This window comes from Schistocerca nitens, chromosome 4, assembly GCF_023898315.1.
Source record: "Schistocerca nitens isolate TAMUIC-IGC-003100 chromosome 4, iqSchNite1.1, whole genome shotgun sequence".
In the NCBI taxonomy this organism is placed as follows: Eukaryota; Metazoa; Arthropoda; class Insecta; order Orthoptera; family Acrididae; genus Schistocerca; species Schistocerca nitens.
Window position 1 is genome coordinate 477,251,041 of NC_064617.1, and position 10,375 is coordinate 477,261,415.

General features: G+C 45.8%; 1 pseudogene; it reads left to right on the top strand.

Annotated features, from left to right (window-relative positions):
• Positions 1-9,922: 9,922 nt before the first annotated feature.
• LOC126254043 (5S ribosomal RNA) lies at positions 9,923-10,040 on the top strand (annotated as a pseudogene).
• Positions 10,041-10,375: the final 335 nt, after the last annotated feature.

Here is a 10,375-nt window from a genome sequence, read left to right on the forward strand (position 1 = left end):
TTTCCTTCCGTTACAATTGTGCGCATAATTAATTAGCTGGTAGATAAGGAGGGGGTCGAGTGCATGTCTCGTTCCCATGCAAGATTCGTCTGAATTAATGAGGTACAAACTCTTCTCCACCCCAGCACCTTGCATAATATGGCGACCTTTACCTTGGCTCATTCCTGTGACTGCTGAGACGCTGGCAGGACTTGATCGGTAACATTTTCTGATTAAACAAAAACACCATAATTAATTTCCGTTGCTGTAATTAGATTTCGCGATAGAAATATTTAGCATCGCGCATGTAATAGCCATTGATTTTGTTCATTTATTTATTTAATAATTTCATGTTGTTTTATTTTATGAGTGTTGGTTGATGTGTGTGGGTTCTGTACCACATCACATTCCGTTGAAGCTGACAGCGTTGCTTCAGCGTTGTAGTTATTTTGGAAGGATTGGCTGGCTCTAAGCACTATGCGACTTAACTTCTGAGGTCATCAGTCGCCTAGAACTTAGAACTAATTAAACGTAACTAACCTAAGGACATCACACACATCCATGCCCGAGGCTGGATTCAAACCTGCGACCGTAGCGGTCTCTCGGTTCCAGACTGTAGCGCCTAGAACCGCACGACCACTCCGGCCAGCTTTGGAGGGGTTGTTTTATCAACATTAGTACTTGTGGGTTAAATTCTTTTTTTAAGTAATAGTAGTGGATTAGTGCAATTTTTGTGTCAACTGTTATATGGGGATTTCGCTGTCATATTTTTGTTGTTGTTGATGTTCCGTGAATGAATGTTCACTCGTAGCAGAGCGCAACTGTTGTCGAACGCATCTCAAATAAATAGACTGCACACGATGGAGCAGGATCAGGGTAGTAACGGGGTTAAGCCAGATGAAGAATTGTTGAGTTTTCCTACGGGACGGGAGGTGTGGAACACAGACGTTAGACGCGAATCGGAGGCAGACCGAGAACAGGAGTATCTGAACGGTGAAATCAGTGAGAAAGAAGGGGAGGTAGAAGTGAACATGCACGTGGAGGCTCTTGTTTATATAAATAACAAATGGTTCAAATGGCTCTGAGCACTATGGGACTTAACATCTGTGGTCATCAGTCCCCTAGAACTTAGAGCTACTTAAACCTAACTAACCTAAGGACATTACACACATCCATGCCCGAGGCAGGATTCGAACCTGCGACCGGAGCGGTCACGCGGTTCCAGACTGAAGCGCCTAGACCGCACGGCCACACCGGCCGGCTATAAATAACAACACAGATGAGAACATACTGAGGGAAATTCGTCCTCGACAGTATAACAGTGCTCAAGTGTCTAGAATAACATCATCAATTGGTGAAGACTGACCTAGTCAGCCGAAGGATTTATTATTAGAGAATGTGGGGGTGGTAAAGGACATAAAGCAGAGCCTAGAAAAGACAATGGATGAAGTAGAGAATAAAGTACTTGCGGTTGTGAACGAAGAGAAGAATGAGATAGCGGAGGTCGGTAAGACGAGTGTCGAGGCGAAGAAAAGGGCCGTTGAAGCCAAGAAGGAAGCAGAGTTGGCAAGGGCTGCAGCAGCTGTCGCCAGAAAATTGGCAAAACTCGCAAATAACCGTGCAAGAATCGCTAGGCGAATTGGACACGTCAATGCGGAGGAATTGATGCAATAAAGGCCAGGGGAAGGAAGCACTTGCGAGCACAACGCAAAGAATGGAAAGCGTTGAAGAACGCGTTGCGGGTACCACCCAAAGGTGCGAAAGCGTAGAAGAACGTGTAGCACGCCTAGAACGCCAAGTGCAAATTGGTACATCGCGTCCAGAGGCGACGAGCGGAAGACATGAAAGTGTGGCACCGGACGGCGGCCCACAACGCTCAGTTCCAGTATCATTGTGGGGCAGAACTATGTTGTCACAGCTGCACCAGGAGATGTCAGCTCGCGTCGAACGGACGGGTGCGTTTGATACTAGAACCAATTGAAATATGCAAGAGGAGCCAAAGTCTGATTACAAACACTTTTTATCGTTGCTCAAATTCCAAAATTTCCGGGAAAATAGAGGCTCATTTCACCCAAAAATTTGGCTGTCATAATTTTCTAACACGCTACCAATATCTTGGCCATTGACAGCAAAATTAGAATTTATCTGCGGGCACATCGGGGGTACGGCAGCTGAGAAAATGCGCGGTGTTGCAGGTGCATGCCGAAAGTACCAAGAATTCACCGACGCGTTTCTCGGAACGTATTGGTCGCGCGAAATGCGAGATCATATAAAACATGAAATAATTTTGTGTACAGATCTTGAGGCGTCAGGATACAAGAGCCCTACGAAGCTCTTTGAGGCTTTAATTCAAAAGAATCAGTTTCTTGATGTGTCATATAGTGATGCTGAAATAATTAAGTTCTGTTTCGCGAAACTGCCAAGCAACTAGCAGCAAGCTCTGGTAGGAAAGTACGGATCGAATATTGAAACATTCAGAAGCCTTTTGCGCGAGTTGGAGCTAATTTTTCAAGAAGAAGTGGCACATGATCGAAGGAAAGGGCAACATAACCATTATAATGGCGACTTTCGTGGAGCACCACGCAACAACAACAACAACCACAACCACAATGACAGGAGGAATGAACGCGATGGAACATCCTGGAGGCAGGACTATGGGAGACAAAATTCAGGACGGCAGATTAACTTGCAGAGACAAAACGGTACCCGCCAGTACGACACGAGCTGGAGGCGCAGAGATTCAGATCAACAGCAGGATGAGTCAATTGAAATACTTGGTCCTATCCCGAAACAGAAATAGAGGGCGAGATTGAAGCCAGTAGTTGTGAGTATGCTCCAGTGACGCGTAGGCCATAGTTGGGAATACATATACTATTTTCTTTATCTTAATGAATCCATAATTACACAACCCTGGTATTAACAATTGGCCCATAGGTTAAGTCACTATTCTTTAAAGTAAGCATTAATTATAAAGTCTTTCAGCAGACTACAAGAATTTTGTATCGTATTAGTGTAACAGTTCTATTCATGTAAATATTTTTATTAATTTTTTTTATTGAATGTACAAAATACGATCTTTACGAATTGTGAATGCTGTTTTTGTAAAACGTTTTGGGGAGGTACGGGTAACAGCGAGTGACTGCTGGACGAGAATTGAAGCTACAAGGTGGTCGATGTGGAGTAAATGGTGGCTGATCCACAGGGAAACGCCTGAGGCAGGCGGCTGTCAGTCACGACACATCCCCCCCCCCCCCTCTACTCGACAGCTCAGAGGCGAGTGCCGCCTACCTAATCTGTGCAGTGAAAGTAAGGCAGTGGCTCACCTGGCGGACAGCTCTGGGACAGCTGAGGCAGGACACAACCCCGGAATCCCACCGGGACAGGCGACCCCGTTGGCGACTGGCCGAGGAGACAGCACGGCGCCGCTCAGCGGTGATGCAGAAAAGGGGATTCCACTGCAGAAGAGGTGCGGGAAAACGAGGGCGTACTCTAACAGTGGCGGCACGAAGCATTGTAGAGATCTCTTGAGCCGCACTTATGACGGACGCGATTACAGTTCCTGCACGAGCACGCATAACTCACTATAATAGGCCGGACTGCATGCCCAAAGCAGTTCTGTGCTGGATATTGCTGGACTGCAGTTCGTTGTGATTATCTCCTCTCCTACAGAGAGCAGTCCCGAGCAATCAGCCACATTGATCGACCTGCTATCCTCGTTTCAACATCCATCAGATGACTCCACGAGTGTTGGAGTCACTCTGAGAGTAGTATCCTGTATTGCAATTTTTCGGTCTAGATAAGACCGAGTGTTACTGTCTTCAGACAGCCAACTACCTGTCCTATGGCTCTGTCCCTTGTGAGTGTACACTCCTTATTTTACCAACTAGCAGGGTCCACCATCATTTCCTTCCGTTACTGTTGTGCGCATAATTAATTAGCTGGTAGATAAGGAGGGGTTCGAGGGCATGTCTCGTTCTCATGCAAGATTCGTCTGAATTAAAGAGGTACAAGCTCTTCTCCACACCTCGCATAGTGACGTTAGATAATACTTGCTGTACAAATCTGATTGTTCGTGAATCAGTTAACAAATATGATTTTGTTTGACGAATGTAACTTCAATTGTCAGTTGTTTTTGAAAAGACATACTTAAATTGCAATACAATTTTGCTAAAAAAATCAGGGCTAATAATTCACCACAATCAGTACCGCCTCCCTGTCCAGGTCATATATTTTTCAAAGAAGTTGGGTTTTCTTAAATGTTCTCGTTTATCAGCCAAAAGAATTTCATGTGTATTTCAAAGAATTATGGCCAGCGTTGCACACTGCTGAGCCTACAGCTAGCATATTTTGTTTTTTTTCATGAGAGACCAGAATATATCGCGTTCACCCCTTGCTGCTCTAGAGGTAAGGCAATTTAATTTATTGTTATGTGCCCAGGGCCAGAGGATTCAGTGCCTAAGGGGCTGGATATACACTCCTGGAAATTGAAATAAGAACACCGTGAATTCATTGTCCCAGGAAGGGGAAACTTTATTGACACATTCCTGGGGTCAGATACATCACATGATCACACTGACAGAACCACAGGCACATAGACACAGGCAACAGAGCATGCACAATGTCGGCACTAGTACAGTGTATATCCACCTTTCGCAGCAATGCAGGCTGCTATTCTCCCATGGAGACGATCGTAGAGATGCTGGATGTAGTCCTGTGGAACGGCTTGCCATGCCATTTCCACCTGGCGCCTCAGTTGGACCAGCGTTCGTGCTGGACGTGCAGACCGGGTGCGACGACGCTTCATCCAGTCCCAAACATGCTCAATGGGGGACAGATCCGGAGATCTTGCTGGCCAGGGTAGTTGACTTACACCTTCTAGAGCACGTTGGGTGGCACGGGATACATGCGGACGTGCATTGTCCTGTTGGAACAGCAAGTTCCCTTGCCGGTCTAGGAATGGTAGAACGATGGGTTTGATGACGGTTTAGATGTACCGTGCACTATTCAGTGTCCCCTCGACGATCACCAGTGGTGTACGGCCAGTGTAGGAGATCGCTCCCCACACCATGATGCCGGGTGTTGGCCCTGTGTGCCTCGGTCGTATGCAGTCCTGATTGTGGCGCTCACCTGCACGGCGCCAAACACGCATACGACCATCATTGGCACCAAGGCAGAAGCGACTCTCATCGCTGAAGACGACACGTCTCCATTCGTCCCTCCATTCACGCCTGTCGCGACACCACTGGAGGCGGGCTGCACGATGTTGGGGCGTGAGCGGAAGACGGCCTAACGGTGTGCGGGACCGTAGCCCAGCTTCATGGAGACGGTTGCGAATGGTCCTCGCCGATACCCCAGGAGCAACAGTGTCCCTAATTTGCTGGGAAGTGGCGGTGCGGTCCCCTACGGCACTGCGTAGGATCCTACGGTCTTGGCGTGCATCCGTGCGTCGCTGCGGTCCGGTCCCAGGTCGACGGGCACGTGCACCTTCCGCCGACCACTGGCGACAACATCGATGTACTGTGGAGACCTCACGCCCCACGTGTTGAGCAATTCGGCGGTACGTCCACCCGGCCTCCCGCATGCCCACTATACGCCCTCGCTCAAAGTCCGTCAACTGCACATACGGTTCACGTCAACGCTGTCGCGGCATGCTACCAGTTTTAAAGACTGCGATGGAGCTCCGTATGCCACGGCAAACTGGCTGACACTGACGGCGGCGGTGCACAAATGCTGCGCAGCTAGCGCCATTCGACGGCCAACACCGCGGTTCCTGGTGTGTCCGCTGTGCCGTGCGTGTGATCATTGCTTGTACAGCCCTCTCGCAGTGTCCGGAGCAAGTATGGTGGGTCTGACACACCGGTGTCAATGTGTTCCTTTTTCCATTTCCAGGAGTGTATTTTGCAGTGTCTCTATTCTTTTTATTGATATTGGGAGTTAGCATTGCCCAAACAATTCGTATAAAGTTTTGCTAACAATATCGAAGAGTAAGCACGCCACTTACAGTTACAACACGCAACACGATATTTCGAGTTAAGCATCCATTCCAAAGTTCAGATATGCATTCAAAAAATTTATTTAAAGAAAGTTATTACTTGTTATGTGCAGAGTTCTTTCAACATAATCGTAAAGATTCTTTTTTTAAAGAACGTTACATCCTTTCATTAGGTTGTCATTTAATTTGTTTATAATTTTTTTCTTTGATTATGTTAAGAATATATGTAGGAAGTTTGTCCTTATGTTCTATTACGGTTTTCTTGGTGCATTGTTAGTGATAGCAGATTGTATCGTTGGGACGATTAGCTGACTACAGTTATCAGTATCTTCTGTAGTATTAATAGTTATCGTGTTTAGTTTTTTCCTTAAAAAATTCTCTTCTGAAGTTCTCTATATTTAAGCTTTCCTATTGTGGTTGTCATTTCTGACGTGGCTTATAACAGTTGTTTTTATGAAAACGGGATCGCCGGAGACGCTGTCACCTGTTTCTACTTCGCTACAGTGACTAGCAATTTGCAGTGTACAAATTATGTGATCAGCTATGAAATTTCCAGTGTGATTGATGAAACTAGGTGAATTACTTTCTAGGGTGATCAAATTGTCGTTTAGTGCTGCAATGAGGAGATCGTCGTTTTTGTTGATGGTTTTGTCACCAAGAACATTGGAACTGGCATTAAGGTTTCCTGCTATGATTGCTGAGCCAAGTGTAGAGATGCAATCAAACAGATCTATCGGTAGAGCCTTGTTAGAACAATGGCCTGGTGGATTTTCAGTTTTTCTGATAAATCAAGTCATGTAGCCGCCAGTTATTTCTTATGAATATCTTCCTCCGTCTGTTTTGGGTTTGTCTAACCTGTGGCATACAAGAGCGAGAAGGCTTATGTCGTTGTCGAAGCTTTTGGTTTCGGCAGTTCCAACAATTGTAATGTTTTGTTCTCGAATCAGTTTTTCTAGAAGCTCTTTTTTACCACAGAAACCATTTGCGTTGACAAAGCATATAGCTGCAGTATCTTTTCTGGAGGTGAATGTGAAAGATTACCGAATTTATAGAGTGTAACAATAGGTTACACTCAGGCAGGTGAGTCTGGTGGCTTGCTGACGTAGATGTGTATGATGTTCCAGGCGTGCGTAATTTCCATACCCCTCCGCAGGAACTTTCTGGAAGATGTTTTTATCGTTTCAGTAATGAGGGATCTACGTTCCACGAGAATGCTGAGTAGTGCAGGGGTGAATGCTCGCAGGTTTTCGGTTTGTGAGCATTCCTGTACGGAGTAAGTTCCTGCACGGAGTAAGTTGGTTCATAAATGCACATGATGTGTGTTCTGTCGGCGAAGATGGGTCGCTTCGGCCTTACTGAACAATTTGGATCGGTAACGCGATGTAGACGCAATGGCAAGGAAAGCGTTTCTGAAGAAGAGAAATTTGTTAACTTCGAGTAAAGATTTAAGTGTCAGGAAGTCGTTTCTGAAAATATTTGTATGGAGTGTAGTCATGTATGGAAGTGAAACGTTGACGATAAGTAGTTTAGACAAGAAGAGAATAGAAGCTTTCGAAATGTGGTGCTACAGAAGAATGCTTAAGATTAGATGGGTAGATCACATAAGTAACGGTTCAAATGGCTCTGAGCACTATGGGACGTAACATCTGAGGTCATCAGTCCCCTCGAACTTAGAACTACTTAAACCTAAGCAACCTAAGGACATCACACACACCCATGCCCGAGGCAGAATTCAAACCTGTGACCGTAGCGGTCGCGCGGGTCCGGACTGAAGCGCCTAGAACCGTTTGGCCACACCGGCCGGCCACATAGCTAATGAGGAAGTACTGAATGGAATTGGGGAGAAGAGAAATTTGTGGCAAAACTTGACTAGAAGAAGAGATCGGTTGGTAGGGCATATTCTGAGGCGTCAAGGGATCACCAATTTAGTATTGGAGGGCAGCGTGGAGGGTAAAAATCGTAGAGGGAGACCAAGAGATGAATACACTAAACAGATTTAGAAGGATGTAGGTTGCAGTAGGTAGTGGGAGATGAAGAAGCTTGCTCAGGATAGAGTAGCATGGAGAGCTGCATCAAACCAGTCTCTGGACTGAAGACCACAGTAACAACAACAACGCGATGAGTACCATAGCAATTGCTGCATTTAGGTATTTTCTTTTTAGAATCTAGTTTGCAGTAGAAAATCTCGTGGGGTCCACTACATGTCCCACATTTGCGACAGTTTTCGGATGTGTGCTGAAAATTGTTGAAGTTTTTGCATTGTATGGGTTGCGGAGGTAGTGGGTTAAATCTTACGCAGTATACAATGCAACCTGAAATGGTGGGCAAGAAGTTTGTCTATGGTTTCCTAGTGATCAGAGATGAAACGTATTTTTTTGATTCGTCGTTTTGTGTTTCGCGAGCAATTGTGAGTTGATTTGTTGAAATGTTATCCCTGCATCTTCGTTCCTTTTCAGTTTCCTCATTGGCGCCTTTGTGATCGAAATTAGTGATGGCGACACTAGGGAAGTGTCCATGTTGTACCGGTCGGAATGGCCGAGCGGTTCTAGGCGCTACAGTCCGGAACTGCGCGACCGCTACGGTCACAGGTTCGAATCCTGCCTCGGGCATGGATGTGTGTGATGTCCTTAGGTTAGTTAGGTTTAAGTAGTTCAAAGTTCTAGGGGACTGGTGACCTCAGCTGTTAAGTCCCATAGTGCTCAGAGCCATTTTTTTTGTCCATGTTGTTTCCGATCTTATTGCGTGAGTTTGCAGTCTTTATAGTTGCTTCCGGTCTGTAAGTGGTGCCAGTTATTTTTTCTGTTCGGTTCCAAAGTCAGTTTGATAAGTGGTGAGTCACAAACTGTGCAAGGCTTAATTGTTATGTTGTATGAAAAGACTTAGTGATTTCCTTGGAGTCCAGATTTAACAACAATTCTAAGTCGCGTATTCATATCAACCTTTAATGGGTTCCCATCAGGTGCTGTGGAATCAGTGGAGTTCCGCCTCGAGTTACGCCTGGAGCGTATATTTTGAAAACCTTCGTCGTCATTTATCTCAAGAGATTCCGTTTCATGAGGAGAATTGTTGCTTTTACAATGAGTGCCGGGGGGAGAGCGAACTTAGATTGTTGACTTTGCTGAGATTGTTGGGGATCGGTTGCTGACTGTTAAGACTCGGCTGGTGTGGTCGTGTCGGATTTGGCGTTTTTGTCAGGTCTTTTGATTGGTGTGCAGAGCGTTCAGTCTGCATTGTGGAGATGGGATGATTCACTCGCCTGGTAAACCCACTCGCATTGTCTTGTTCTCTCCCTGAACTCTGTGACGTAGCCGTGGCAGACGCACGCCGACTGTCCTCAGACCGGGCCCTGGCTTGCGCTGCACACCAGTTATGCGTCTCTAAGTGTGACTGTCCAGATTAACAAGCCTACCTCTAGTTCACCTTAGCACAATTAGTTTCTTTTTCTTTTTTTTTTTTTTAGAGAGCGGCAACAGCGTGGATGTGTAATGAACGAGAGCTACCGTCCAGTAATACATCATTCATCAAAAGCAGAAAATGTATATGTAAGTGGCACTTCTATTGGAGCGAATGCGAGAGCATAAAAACTTTTGCAACCTAGCACTAGAATACCTGTTTTTTGCATTTAAGAAAACTGAAGACGATAACTCGATGGAAAAGAAAAATATAAACATAACGATAGAAATAGCTTAGAATATGTGCGGTTTCTTGTAAAGAATTTTCTAAAGTGAGTTATTGATTTTTTTGGAACAGATAGTTTGCTATCAGTACGCACTAGCTTAGAATATGTGTGGTTTCTTGTAAAGAATTTTCTAAAGTGAGGTACTGATGCTTTTAGACAGGATAGTTTGCTATCAATACGCACTACCAGTTTTAACACACAACAGTGAAACATGGATTAAAGCCCGATACCGTCACAATCCATGGGTTTTCAATGAGCGGTGGAGATAAGCAGCCAACGGCCTTGCCGCAGTGGTAACACCGGTTTCCGTCAGATCACCGAAGTTAAGCGCTGTCGGGCTGGGCTAGCAGTTGCATGGGTGACCATCCTGTCTGCCGAGCGCTGTTGGCAAGCGGGGTGCACTCAGCCCTTGTGAGGCAAACTGAGGAGCTACTTGATTGAGAAGCAGCGGTTCCGGTCTCGGAAACTGACATACAGCCGGGAGAGCGGTGTGCCGAGCATATGCCCCTCCATATCCGCAAGCAGTGACACCTATGGGCTGAGAATGTGACGGCGGCCGGTCGGTACCGTTGGGCTTTCACGGCCTGTTAGGGAGGAGTTTAGTTTTTAGTGGGGATAAGCATGGTCGAAATTAGTAACAGAGATAGGAAAACAAACTACGGATCAGAGAACAGACTGTAGAAGAAGACCTAATTTTGACAATAAGAAAATGGTATTGGGGTGGG